Source organism: Palaemon carinicauda, chromosome 25 (genome assembly GCF_036898095.1).
Source record: "Palaemon carinicauda isolate YSFRI2023 chromosome 25, ASM3689809v2, whole genome shotgun sequence".
NCBI classification, from domain to species: Eukaryota; Metazoa; Arthropoda; class Malacostraca; order Decapoda; family Palaemonidae; genus Palaemon; species Palaemon carinicauda.
Genome location: NC_090749.1, coordinates 102,291,107 through 102,304,245, shown reverse-complemented (window position 1 = coordinate 102,304,245; position 13,139 = coordinate 102,291,107).

Below are 13,139 nucleotides of genomic sequence, written 5' to 3'. Positions count from 1 at the left end.
TGCAATGGTATGCAATCTCATACACCAGCAAACCAATGCCATTCCTTGCAGTTAATAAGACCCTTGGCTAACCAATGCAATTGTATGCAATCTTATACAACAGGGAACCAATGTCATTCCTTGCAGTTGATAAGACCCTTGGCTAACCAATGCAATTGTATGCAATCTGACACAAGAGGCAACCAATGTCATTCCTTGCAGTTAATAAGACCCTTGGCTAACCAATGCAATTGTATGCAATCACATACACCAGGGAACCAATGTCATTCCTTGCAGTTGATAAGACCCTTGGCTAACCAATACAATTGTATGCAATCTGACACAAGAGGCAACCAATGTTATTCCTTGCAGTTAATAAGACCCTTAGCTAACCAATGCAATTGTATGCAATCTGACACAAGAAGCAACCAATGTCATTCCTTGCAGTTAATAAGACCCTTGGCTAACCAATGCAATTGTATGCAATTTGACACAAGAGGCAACCAATGTCATTCCTTGCAGTTAATAAGACACTTGGCTAAATAATGCAATTGTATGCAATCTGACACAAGAGGCCTCCAATGTCATTCCTTGCAGTTAATAAGACCCTTGGCTAACCAATGCAATTGTATGCAATCAGACACAAGAGGCAACCAATGTCATTCGTTGCAGTTAATAAGACCCTTGACTAACCAATGCAATTGTATGCAATCTGACACAAGAGGCAACCAATGTCATTCCTTGCAGTTAATAAGACCCTTGGCTAACCAATGCAATTGCATGCAATCTGACACAAGATGCAAACCAATGTCATTCCTCGCAGTTAATAAGACCCTTGGCTAACAATGCAATTGCATGCAATCTGATACAAGAGGCAACCAATGTCATTCCATGCAGTTAATAAGACACTTGGCTAACCAATGCAATTGTATGCAATCTGACACATGAAGCAACCAATATCATTCTTTGCAGTTAATAAGACCCTTGGCTAACCAATGCAATGGTAGGCAATCTGACACAAGAAGCAACCAATGTCATTCCTTGCAGTTGATAAGACCCTTGGCTAATCAATGCAATGGTATGCAATCTCATACACCAGGGAACCAATATCATTCCTTGCAGTTGATAAGACCCTTGGCTAACCAATGCAATTGTATGCAATCTGAAACAAGAGGCAACCAATGTCATTCCTTGCAGTTGATAGACCCTTGGCTAACCAATGCAATTGTATGCAATCTGACACAAGAGGCAACCAATGTAATTCCTTGCAGTTCATAAGACCCTTGGCTAACCAATGCAATTGCATGCAATCTGACACAAGAGGCAACCAATGTCATTCCTTGCAGTTGATAAGACCCTTGGCTAATCAATGCAATGGTATGCAATCTCATACACCAGGGAACCAATATCATTCCTTGCAGTTGATAAGACCCTTGCTAACCAATGCAATTGAATACAATCTGACACAAGAGGCAACCAATGTCATTCCTTGCAGTTAATAAGACCCTTGGCTAAACAATGCAATGGTATGCAATCTCATAAACCAGGGAACCAATGTCATTCCTTGCAGTTGATAAGACCCTTGGCTAACCAATGCAATGGTATGCAATCTCATACACCAGGGAACAATGTCATTCCTTGCAGTTGATAAGACCCTTCGCTAACCAATGCAATTGATGCAATCTGACACAAGAGGCAACCAATGTCATTCCTTGCAGTTAATAAGACCCTTGGCTAACCAATGCAATGGTATGCAATCTCATACACCAGGGAACCAATGTCATTCCTTGCAGTTAATAAGACCCTTCGCTAACCAATGCAATTGTATGCAATCTGACACAAGAGGCAACCAATGTCATTCCTTGCAGTTAATAAGACCCTTGGCTAACCAATGCAATTGTATGCAATCTCATACACCAGGGAACCAATGTCATTTCTTGCAGTTAATAAGACCCTTGGCTAACCAATGCAATGGTATGCAATCTCATACACCATGGAACCAATGTCATTCCTTGCAGTTGATAAGACCCTTGGCTAACCAATGCAATTGTATGCAATCTGACACAAGAGGCAACCAATGTCATTCCTTGCAGTTGATAAGACCCTTGGCTAACCAATGCAATTGTATGCAATCTGACACAAGTGGCAACCAATGTCATTCCTTGCAGTTAATAAGACCCTTGGCTAACCAATGCAATTGTATGCAATCTGACACAAGAGGCAACCAATGTCATTCCTTGCAGTTAATAAGACCCTTGGCTAACCAATGCAATTGCATGCAATCTGACACAAGAGGCAACCAATGTCATTCCTTGCAGTTAATAAGACCCTTGGCTAACCAATGCAATTGTATGCAATCTCATACACCAGGGAACCAATGTCATTCCTTGCAGTTATAAGACCCTTGGCTAACCAATGCAATTGCATGCAATCTGACAAAAGAGGCAACCAATGTCATTCCTTGCAGTTAATAAGACCCTTGGCTAACCAATGCAATGGTATGCAATCTTATACACCAGGGAACCAATGTCATTCCTTGCAGTTGATAAGACCCTTGGCTAACCAATGCAATTGTATGCAATCTGACACAAGAGGCAACCAATGTCATTCCTTGCAGTTGATAAGACCCTTGGCTAACCAATGCAATTGTATGCAATCTTGACACAAGGGCAACCAATGTCATTCCTTGCAGTTAATAAGACCCTTGGCTAACCAATGCAATGTATGCAATCTCATACACCAGGAACCAATGTCATTCCTTGCAGTTATAAGACCCTTGGCTAACCAATGCAATTATGCAATCTGACACAAGAGGCAACCAATGTCATTCCTTGCAGTTAATAAGACCCTTGGCTAACCAATGCAATGGTATGCAATCTCATACACCAGGGAACCAATGTCATTCCTTGCAGTTGATAAGACCCTTGGCTAACCAATGCAATTGTATGCAATCTGACACAAGAGGCAACCAATGTCATTCCTTGCAGTTAATAAGACCCTTGGCTAACCAATGCAATTGGTATGCAATCTCATAACCAGGCAACCAATGTAATTCCTTGCAGTTGATAAGACCCTTGGCTAACCAATGCAATTGTATGCAATCTGACACAAGAGGCAACCAATGTAATTCCTTGCAGTTGATAAGACCCTTGGCTAACCAATGCAATTGTATGCAATATGACACAAGAGGCAACCAATGTAATTCCTTGCAGTTGATAAGACACTTGGCTAACCAATGCAATTGTATGCAATCTGACACAAGAGGCAACCAATGTAATTCCTTGCAGTTGATAAGACCCTTGGCTAACCAATGCAATTGTATGCAATCTGACACAAGAGGCAACCAATGTCATTCCTTGCAGTTGATAAGACCCTTGGCTAACCAATGCAATTGTATGCAATCTGACACAGCAACCAATGTCATTCCTTGCAGTTGATAAGACCCTTGGCTAACCAATGCAATTGTATGCAATCTGACACAAGAGGCAACCAATGTCATTCCTTGCAGTTGATAAGACCCTTGGCTAACCAATGCAATTGTATGCAATCTGACACAAGAGGCAACCAATGTAATTCCTTGCAGTTGATAAGACCCTTGGCTAACCAATGCAATTGTATGCAATCTGACACAAGAGGCAACCAATGTAATTCCTTGCAGTTGATAAGACCCTTGGCTAACCAATGCAATTGTATGCAATCTGACACAAGAGGCAACCAATGTATTCCTTGCAGTTAATAAGACCCTTGGCTAACCAATGCAATGGTATGCAATATCATACACCAGCAACCAATGTCATTCCTTGCAGTTGATAAGACACTTGGCTAACCAATGCAATTGTATGCAATCTGACACAAGAGGCAACCAATGTAATTCCTTGCAGTTGATAAGACCCTTGGCTAACCAATGCAATTGTATGCAATCTGACACAAGAGGCAACCAATGTAATTCCTTGCAGTTGATAAGACCCTTGGCTAACCAATGCAATTGTATGCAATCTGACACAAGAGGCAACCAATGTAATTCCTTGCAGTTAATAAGACCCTTGGCTAACCAATGCAATTGTATGCAATCTGACACAAGAGGCAACCAATGTCATTCCTTGCAGTTGATAAGACCCTTGGCTAACCAATGCAATTGTATGCAATCTGACACAAGAGGAACCAATGTAATTCCTTGCAGTTGATAAGACCCTTGGCTAACCAATGCAATTGTATGCAATCTGACACAAGAGGCAACCAATGTAATTCCTTGCAGTTAATAAGACCCTTGGCTAACCAATGCAATTGTATGCAATCTGACACAAGAGGCAACCAATGTAATTCCTTGCAGTTGATAAGACCCTTGGCTAACCAATGCAATTGTATGCAATCTGACACAAGAGGCAACCAATGTAATTCCTTGCAGTTAATAAGACCCTTGGCTAACCAATGCAATGTATGCAATCTCATACACCAGCAACCAATGTCATTCCTTGCAGTTGATAAGACCCTTGGCTAACCAATGCAATTGTATGCAATCTGACACAAGAGGCACCAATGTAATTCCTTGCAGTTGATAAGACCCTTGGCTAACCAATGCAATTGTATGCAATCTGACACAAGAGGCAACCAATGTCATTCCTTGCAGTTAATAAGACCCTTGGCTAACCAATGCAATTGGTATGCAATCTCATACACAAGCAACCAATGTCATTCCTTGCAGTTGATAAGACCCTTGGCTAACCAATGCAATTGTATGCAATCTGACACAAGAGGCAACCAATGTAATTCCTTGCAGTTGATAAGACCCTTGGCTAACCAATGCAATTGTATGCAATCTGACACAAGAGGCAACCAATGTAATTCCTTGCAGTTGATAAGACCCTTGGCTAACCAATGCAATTGTATGCAATCTGACACAAGAGGCAACCAATGTAATTCCTTGCAGTTGATAAGACCCTTGGCTAACCAATGCAATTGTATGCAATCTGACACAAGAGGCAACCAATGTCATTCCTTGCAGTTAATAAGACCCTTGGCTAACCAATGCAATTGTATGCAATCTGATACACAGCAACCAATGTCATTCCTTGCAGTTGATAAGACCCTTGGCTAACCAATGCAATTGTATGCAATCTGACACAAGAGGCAACCAATGTAATTCCTTGCAGTTGATAAGACCCTTGGCTAACCAATGCAATTGTATGCAATCTGACACAAGAGGCAACCAATGTCATTCCTTGCAGTTAATAAGACCCTTGGCTAACCAATGCAATTGTATGCAATCTCATACACAGCAACCAATGTCATTCCTTGCAGTTGATAAGACCCTTGGCTAACCAATGCAATTGTATGCAATCTGACACAAGAGGCAACCAATGTCATTCCTTGCAGTTAATAAGACCCTTGGCTAACCAATGCAATGGTATGCAATCTCATACACCAGCAAACCAATGTCATTCCTTGCAGTTGATAAGACACTTGGCTAACCAATGCAATTGTATGCAATCTGACACAAGAGGCAACCAATGTCATTCCTTGCAGTTAATAAGACCCTTGGCTAACCAATGCAATGGTATGCAATCTCATACACCAGCAAACCAATGTCATTCCTTGCAGTTGATAAGACACTTGGCTAACCAATGCAATTGTATGCAATCTGACACAAGAGGCAACCAATGTAATTCCTTGCAGTTGATAAGACCCTTGGCTAACCAATGCAATTGTATGCAATCTGACACAAGAGGCAACCAATGTAATTCCTTGCAGTTAATAAGACCCTTGGCTAACCAATGCAATTGTATGCAATATCATACACAAGAGGCAACCAATGTCATTCCTTGCAGTTGATAAGACCTTGGCTAACCAATGCAATTGTATGCAATCTGACACAAGAGGCAACCAATGTAATTCCTTGCAGTTAATAAGACCATTGGCTAACCAATGCAATTGTATGCAATCTGACACAAGAGGCAACCAATGTAATTCCTTGCAGTTGATAAGACCCTTGGCTAACCAATGCAATTGTATGCAATCTGACACAAGAGGCAACCAATGTAATTCCTTGCAGTTAATAAGACCATTGGCTAACCAATGCAATTGTATGCAATCTGACACAAGAGGCAACCAATGTAATTCCTTGCAGTTGATAAGACCCTTGGCTAACCAATGCAATGGTATGCAATCTCAGACACCAGCAAACCAATGTCATTCCTTGCAGTTGATAAGACCTTGGCTAACCAATGCAATTGTATGCAATCTGACACAGAGGCAACCAATGTCATTCCTTGCAGTTGATAAGACCCTTGGCTAACCAATGCAATTGTATGCAATCTGATACACAGAGGCAACCAATGTCATTCCTTGCAGTTGATAAGACACTTGGCTAACCAATGCAATTGTATGCAATCTGACACAAGAGGCAACCAATGTAATTCCTTGCAGTTAATAAGACCCTTGGCTAACCAATGCAATGGCATGCAATCTCATACACCAGCAACCAATGTCATTCCTTGCAGTTGATAAGACCCTTGGCTAACCAATGCAATGGTATGCAATCTCATACACCAGCAAACCAATGTCATTCCTTGCAGTTGATAAGACCCTTGGCTAACCAATGCAATTGTATGCAATCTGACACAAGAGGCAACCAATGTAATTCCTTGCAGTTGATAAGACCCTTGGCTAACCAATGCAATTGTATGCAATCTGACACAAGAGGCAACCAATGTAATTCCTTGCAGTTGATAAGACCCTTGGCTAACCAATGCAATTGTATGCAATCTGACACAAGAGGCAACCAATGTAATTCCTTGCAGTTAATAAGACCATTGGCTAACCAATGCAATTGTATGCAATCTCATACACCAGCAACCAATGTCATTCCTTGCAGTTGATAAGACCCTTGGCTAACCAATGCAATGGTATGCAATCTCATACACAAGCAACCAATGTCATTCCTTGCAGTTGATAAGACCCTTGGCTAACCAATGCAATTGTATGCAATCTGACACAAGAGGCAACCAATGTCATTCCTTGCAGTTAATAAGACCCTTGGCTAACCAATGCAATGGTATGCAATCTCATACACCAGCAACCAATGTCATTCCTTGCAGTTGATAAGACCCTTGGCTAACCAATGCAATTGTATGCAATCTGACACAAGAAGCAACCAATGTCATTCCTTGCAGTTAATAAGACCCTTGGCTAACCAATGCAATGGTATGCAATCTGACACAAGCAAACCAATGTCATTCCTTGCAGTTGATAAGACCCTTGGCTAACCAATGCAATTGTATGCAATCTGACACAAGAGGCAACCAATGTCATTCCTTGCAGTTGATAAGACCCTTGGCTAACCAATGCAATTGTATGCAATCTGACACAAGAGGCAACCAATGTAATTCCTTGCAGTTGATAAGACCCTTGGCTAACCAATGCAATTGTATGCAATCTGACACAAGAGGCAACCAATGTAATTCCTTGCAGTTGATAAGACCCTTGGCTAACCAATGCAATTGTATGCAATCTGACACAAGAGGCAACCAATGTAATTCCTTGCAGTTAATAAGACCCTTGGCTAACCAATGCAATTGGTATGCAATCTGACACAGCAACCAATGTCATTCCTTGCAGTTGATAAGACCCTTGGCTAACCAATGCAATTGTATGCAATCTGACACAAGAGGCAACCAATGTAATTCCTTGCAGTTAATAAGACCATTGGCTAACCAATGCAATTGTATGCAATCTGACACAAGAGGCAACCAATGTCATTCCTTGCAGTTGATAAGACCCTTGGCTAACCAATGCAATTGTATGCAATCTGACACAAGAGGCAACCAATGTAATTCCTTGCAGTTAATAAGACCATTGGCTAACCAATGCAATGTATGCAATCTCATACACCAGCAACCAATGTCATTCCTTGCAGTTGATAAGACCCTTGGCTAACCAATGCAATGGTATGCAATCTCAGACACCAGCAAACCAATGTCATTCCTTGCAGTTGATAAGACCTTGGCTAACCAATGCAATGTATGCAATCTGACACAAGAGGCAACCAATGTCATTCCTTGCAGTTGATAAGACCCTTGGCTAACCAATGCAATTGTATGCAATCTGACACAAGAGGCAACCAATGTAATTCCTTGCAGTTGATAAGACCCTTGGCTAACCAATGCAATTGTATGCAATCTGACACAAGAGGCAACCAATGTAATTCCTTGCAGTTGATAAGACCCTTGGCTAACCAATGCAATTGTATGCAATCTGACACAAGAGGCAACCAATGTAATTCCTTGCAGTTGATAAGACCCTTGGCTAACCAATGCAATTGTATGCAATCTGACACAAGAGGCAACCAATGTAATTCCTTGCAGTTGATAAGACACTTGGCTAACCAATGCAATTGTATGCAATCTGACACAAGAGGCAACCAATGTAATTCCTTGCAGTTGATAAGACCCTTGGCTAACCAATGCAATTGTATGCAATCTGACACAAGAGGCAACCAATGTAATTCCTTGCAGTTGATAAGACCCTTGGCTAACCAATGCAATTGTATGCAATCTGACACAAGAGGCAACCAATGTAATTCCTTGCAGTTGATAAGACCCTTGGCTAACCAATGCAATTGTATGCAATCTGACACAAGAGGCAACCAATGTCATTCCTTGCAGTTGATAAGACCCTTGGCTAACCAATGCAATTGTATGCAATCTGACACAAGAGGCAACCAATGTAATTCCTTGCAGTTGATAAGACCCTTGGCTAACCAATGCAATTGTATGCAATCTGACACAAGAGGCAACCAATGTAATTCCTTGCAGTTGATAAGACCCTTGGCTAACCAATGCAATTGTATGCAATCTGACACAAGAGGCAACCAATGTAATTCCTTGCAGTTGATAAGACCCTTGGCTAACCAATGCAATTGTATGCAATATGACACAAGAGGCAACCAATGTAATTCCTTGCAGTTGATAAGACCCTTGGCTAACCAATGCAATTGTATGCAATCTGACACAAGAGGCAACCAATGTAATTCCTTGCAGTTGATAAGACCCTTGGCTAACCAATGCAATTGTATGCAATCTGATACACAAGAGGCAACCAATGTCATTCCTTGCAGTTGATAAGACCCTTGGCTAACCAATGCAATTGTATGCAATCTGACACAAGAGGCAACCAATGTAATTCCTTGCAGTTAATAAGACCCTTGGCTAACCAATGCAATGGTATGCAATCTCATACACCAGCAAACCAATGTAATTCCTTGCAGTTGATAAGACCCTTGGCTAACCAATGCAATTGTATGCAATCTGACACAAGAGGCAACCAATGTAATTCCTTGCAGTTAATAAGACCCTTGGCTAACCAATGCAATGGTATGCAATCTCATACACCAGCAAACCAATGTCATTCCTTGCAGTTGATAAGACCCTTGGCTAACCAATGCAATTGTATGCAATCTGACACAAGAGGCAACCAATGTAATTCCTTGCAGTTGATAAGACCCTTGGCTAACCAATGCAATTGTATGCAATCTGACACAAGAGGCAACCAATGTCATTCCTTGCAGTTAATAAGACCCTTGGCTAACCAATGCAATTGTATGCAATCTCATACACCAGGGAACCAATGTCATTCCTTGCAGTTGATAAGACCCTTGGCTAACCAATGCAATTGTATGCAATCTGACACGAGGCAACCAATGTCATTCCTTGCAGTTGATAAGACCCTTGGCTAACCCATGCAATTGTATGCAATCTGACACAAGAGGCAACCAATGTCATTCCTTGCAGTTGATAAGACCCTTGGCTAACCAATGCAATTGCATGCAATCTGACACAAGAGGCAACCAATGTCATTCCTTGCAGTTGATAAGACCCTTGGCTAACCAATGCAATTGCATGCAATCTGACACAAGAGGCAACCAATGTCATTCCTTGCAGTTAATAAGACCCTTGGCTAACCAATGCAATTGGTATGCAATCTGACACAAGCAAACCAATGTCATTCCTTGCAGTTGATAAGACCCTTGGCTAACCAATGCAATTGTATGCAATCTGACACAAGAGGCAACCAATGTCATTCCTTGCAGTTGATAAGACCCTTGGCTAACCAATGCAATTGTATGCAATCTGACACAAGAGGCAACCAATGTAATTCCTTGCAGTTGATAAGACCCTTGGCTAACCAATGCAATTGTATGCAATCTGACACAAGAGGCAACCAATGTAATTCCTTGCAGTTGATAAGACCCTTGGCTAACCAATGCAATTGTATGCAATCTGACACAAGAGGCAACCAATGTAATTCCTTGCAGTTGATAAGACCCTTGGCTAACCAATGCAATTGTATGCAATCTGACACAAGAGGCAACCAATGTAATTCCTTGCAGTTGATAAGACCCTTGGCTAACCAATGCAATTGTATGCAATCTGACACAAGAGGCAACCAATGTCATTCCTTGCAGTTGATAAGACCCTTGGCTAACCAATGCAATTGTATGCAATCTGACACAAGAGGCAACCAATGTCATTCCTTGCAGTTGATAAGACCCTTGGCTAACCAATGCAATTGTATGCAATCTGACACAAGAGGCAACCAATGTCATTCCTTGCAGTTGATAAGACCCTTGGCTAACCAATGCAATTGTATGCAATCTGACACAAGAGGCAACCAATGTCATTCCTTGCAGTTAATAAGACCCTTGGCTAACCAATGCAATTGTATGCAATCTGACACAGAGGCAACCAATGTAATTCCTTGCAGTTGATAAGACCCTTGGCTAACCAATGCAATTGTAAGCAATCTGACACGCGAGGCAACCAATGTAATTTCTTGCAGTTGATAAGACCCTTGGCTAACCAATGCAATTGTATGCAATCTGACACAAGAGGCAACCAATGTAATTTCTTGCAGTTGATAAGACCCTTGGCTAACCAATGCAATTGTATGCAATCTGACACAAGAGGCAACCAATGTAATTTCTTGCAGTTGATAAGACCCTTGGCTAACCAATGCAAGTGTATGCAATCTGACACAAGAGGCAACCAATGTAATTTCTTGCAGTTGATAAGACCCTTGGCTAACCAATGCAATTGTATGCAATCTGACACAAGAGGCAACCAATGTAATTTCTTGCAGTTGATAAGACCCTTGGCTAACCAATGCAAGTGTATGCAATCTGACACAAGAGGCAACCAATGTAATTTCTTGCAGTTGATAAGACCCTTGGCTAACCAATGCAATTGCATGCAATCTGACACAAGAGGCAACCAATGTCATTCCTTGCAGTTGATAAGACCCTTGGCTAACCAATGCAATTGTATGCAATCTGACACAAGAGGCAACCAATGTCATTCCTTGCAGTTGATAAGACCCTTGGCTAACCAATGCAATTGTATGCAATCTGACACAAGAGGCAACCAATGTAATTCCTTGCAGTTGATAAGACCCTTGGCTAACCAATGCAATTGTAAGCAATCTGACACGAGAGGCAACCAATGTAATTTCTTGCAGTTGATAAGACCCTTGGCTAACCAATGCAATTGTATGCAATCTGACACAAGAGGCAACCAATGTAATTCCTTGCAGTTGATAAGACCCTTGGCTAACCAATGCAATTGTATGCAATCTGACACAAGAGGCAACCAATGTCATTCCTTGCAGTTAATAAGACCCTTGGCTAACCAATGCAATGTATGCAATCTGACACAAGAGGCAAACCAATGTCATTCCTTGCAGTTGATAAGACCCTTGGCTAACCAATGCAATTGTATGCAATCTGACACAAGAGGCAACCAATGTCATTCCTTGCAGTTGATAAGACCCTTGGCTAACCAATGCAATTGTATGCAATCTGACACAAGAGGCAACCAATGTCATTCCTTGCAGTTAATAAGACCCTTGGCTAACCAATGCAATTGTATGCAATCTGACACAAGAGGCAACCAATGTAATTCCTTGCAGTTGATAAGACCCTTGGCTAACCAATGCAATTGTAAGCAATCTGACACGAGAGGCAACCAATGTAATTTCTTGCAGTTGATAAGACCCTTGGCTAACCAATGCAATTGTATGCAATCTGACACAAGAGGCAACCAATGTAATTCTTGCAGTTAATAAGACCCTTGGCTAACCAATGCAATTGGTATGCAATCTGACACAAGGGAACCAATGTAATTCCTTGCAGTTGATAAGACCCTTGGCTAACCAATGCAATTGTATGCAATATGACACAAGAGGCACCAATGTAATTCCTTGCAGTTATAAGACCCTTGGCTAACCAATGCAATTGTATGCAATCTGACACAAGAGGCAACCAATGTAATTCCTTGCAATTCATAAGACCCTTGGCTAACCAATGCAATTGTATGCAATATGACACAAGAGGCGACCAATGTAATTCCTTGCAATTCATAAGACCCTTGGCTAACCAATGCAATTGCATGCAATCTGACACAAGAGGCAACCAATGTCATTCCTTGCAGTTCATAAGACCCTTGGCTAACCAATGCAATTGGTATGCAATCTGATACACAAGAGGAACCAATGTCATTCCTTGCAGTTGATAAGACCCTTGGCTAACCAATGCAATTGCATGCAATCTGACACAAGAGGCAACCAATGTCATTCCTTGCAGTTGATAAGACACTTGGCTAACCAATGCAATGGTATGCAATCTGATACACAGGAGCCAATGTAATTCCTTGCAGTTGATAAGATCCTTGGCTAACTAATGCAATTGCATGCAAATCTGTATATGCCAGGGAACCAATGCAATTCTTTGAAGTTCTAAGACCACATGAGCCTTACTGCAGTCAAACATAGTAAAAAAATATTTTTTAATGAAACTGCTTCTTTTTCATGTACAGATATTACATGAAACTTTTTTATATATATTTTTGCTTTTAAATCTCAGTTCACCACAAGGTTTTAGAATTGAATTCCATAAGCAAGCGTCCGTGTTATTTTGCAAATTGTAAATATATGGTGTTTGTTAGACCTATAAACATACTATCAACTTTTCTAACTATCTTTTATTAAAAACCGGATTTACAAATAGTATACAATGTATTAGAATTAATATACATACAAATAGACACCCATATATACATACATATACACCTTTAAAAAGTTTATTATACATAAGAGTACCAGAAGAAACTATT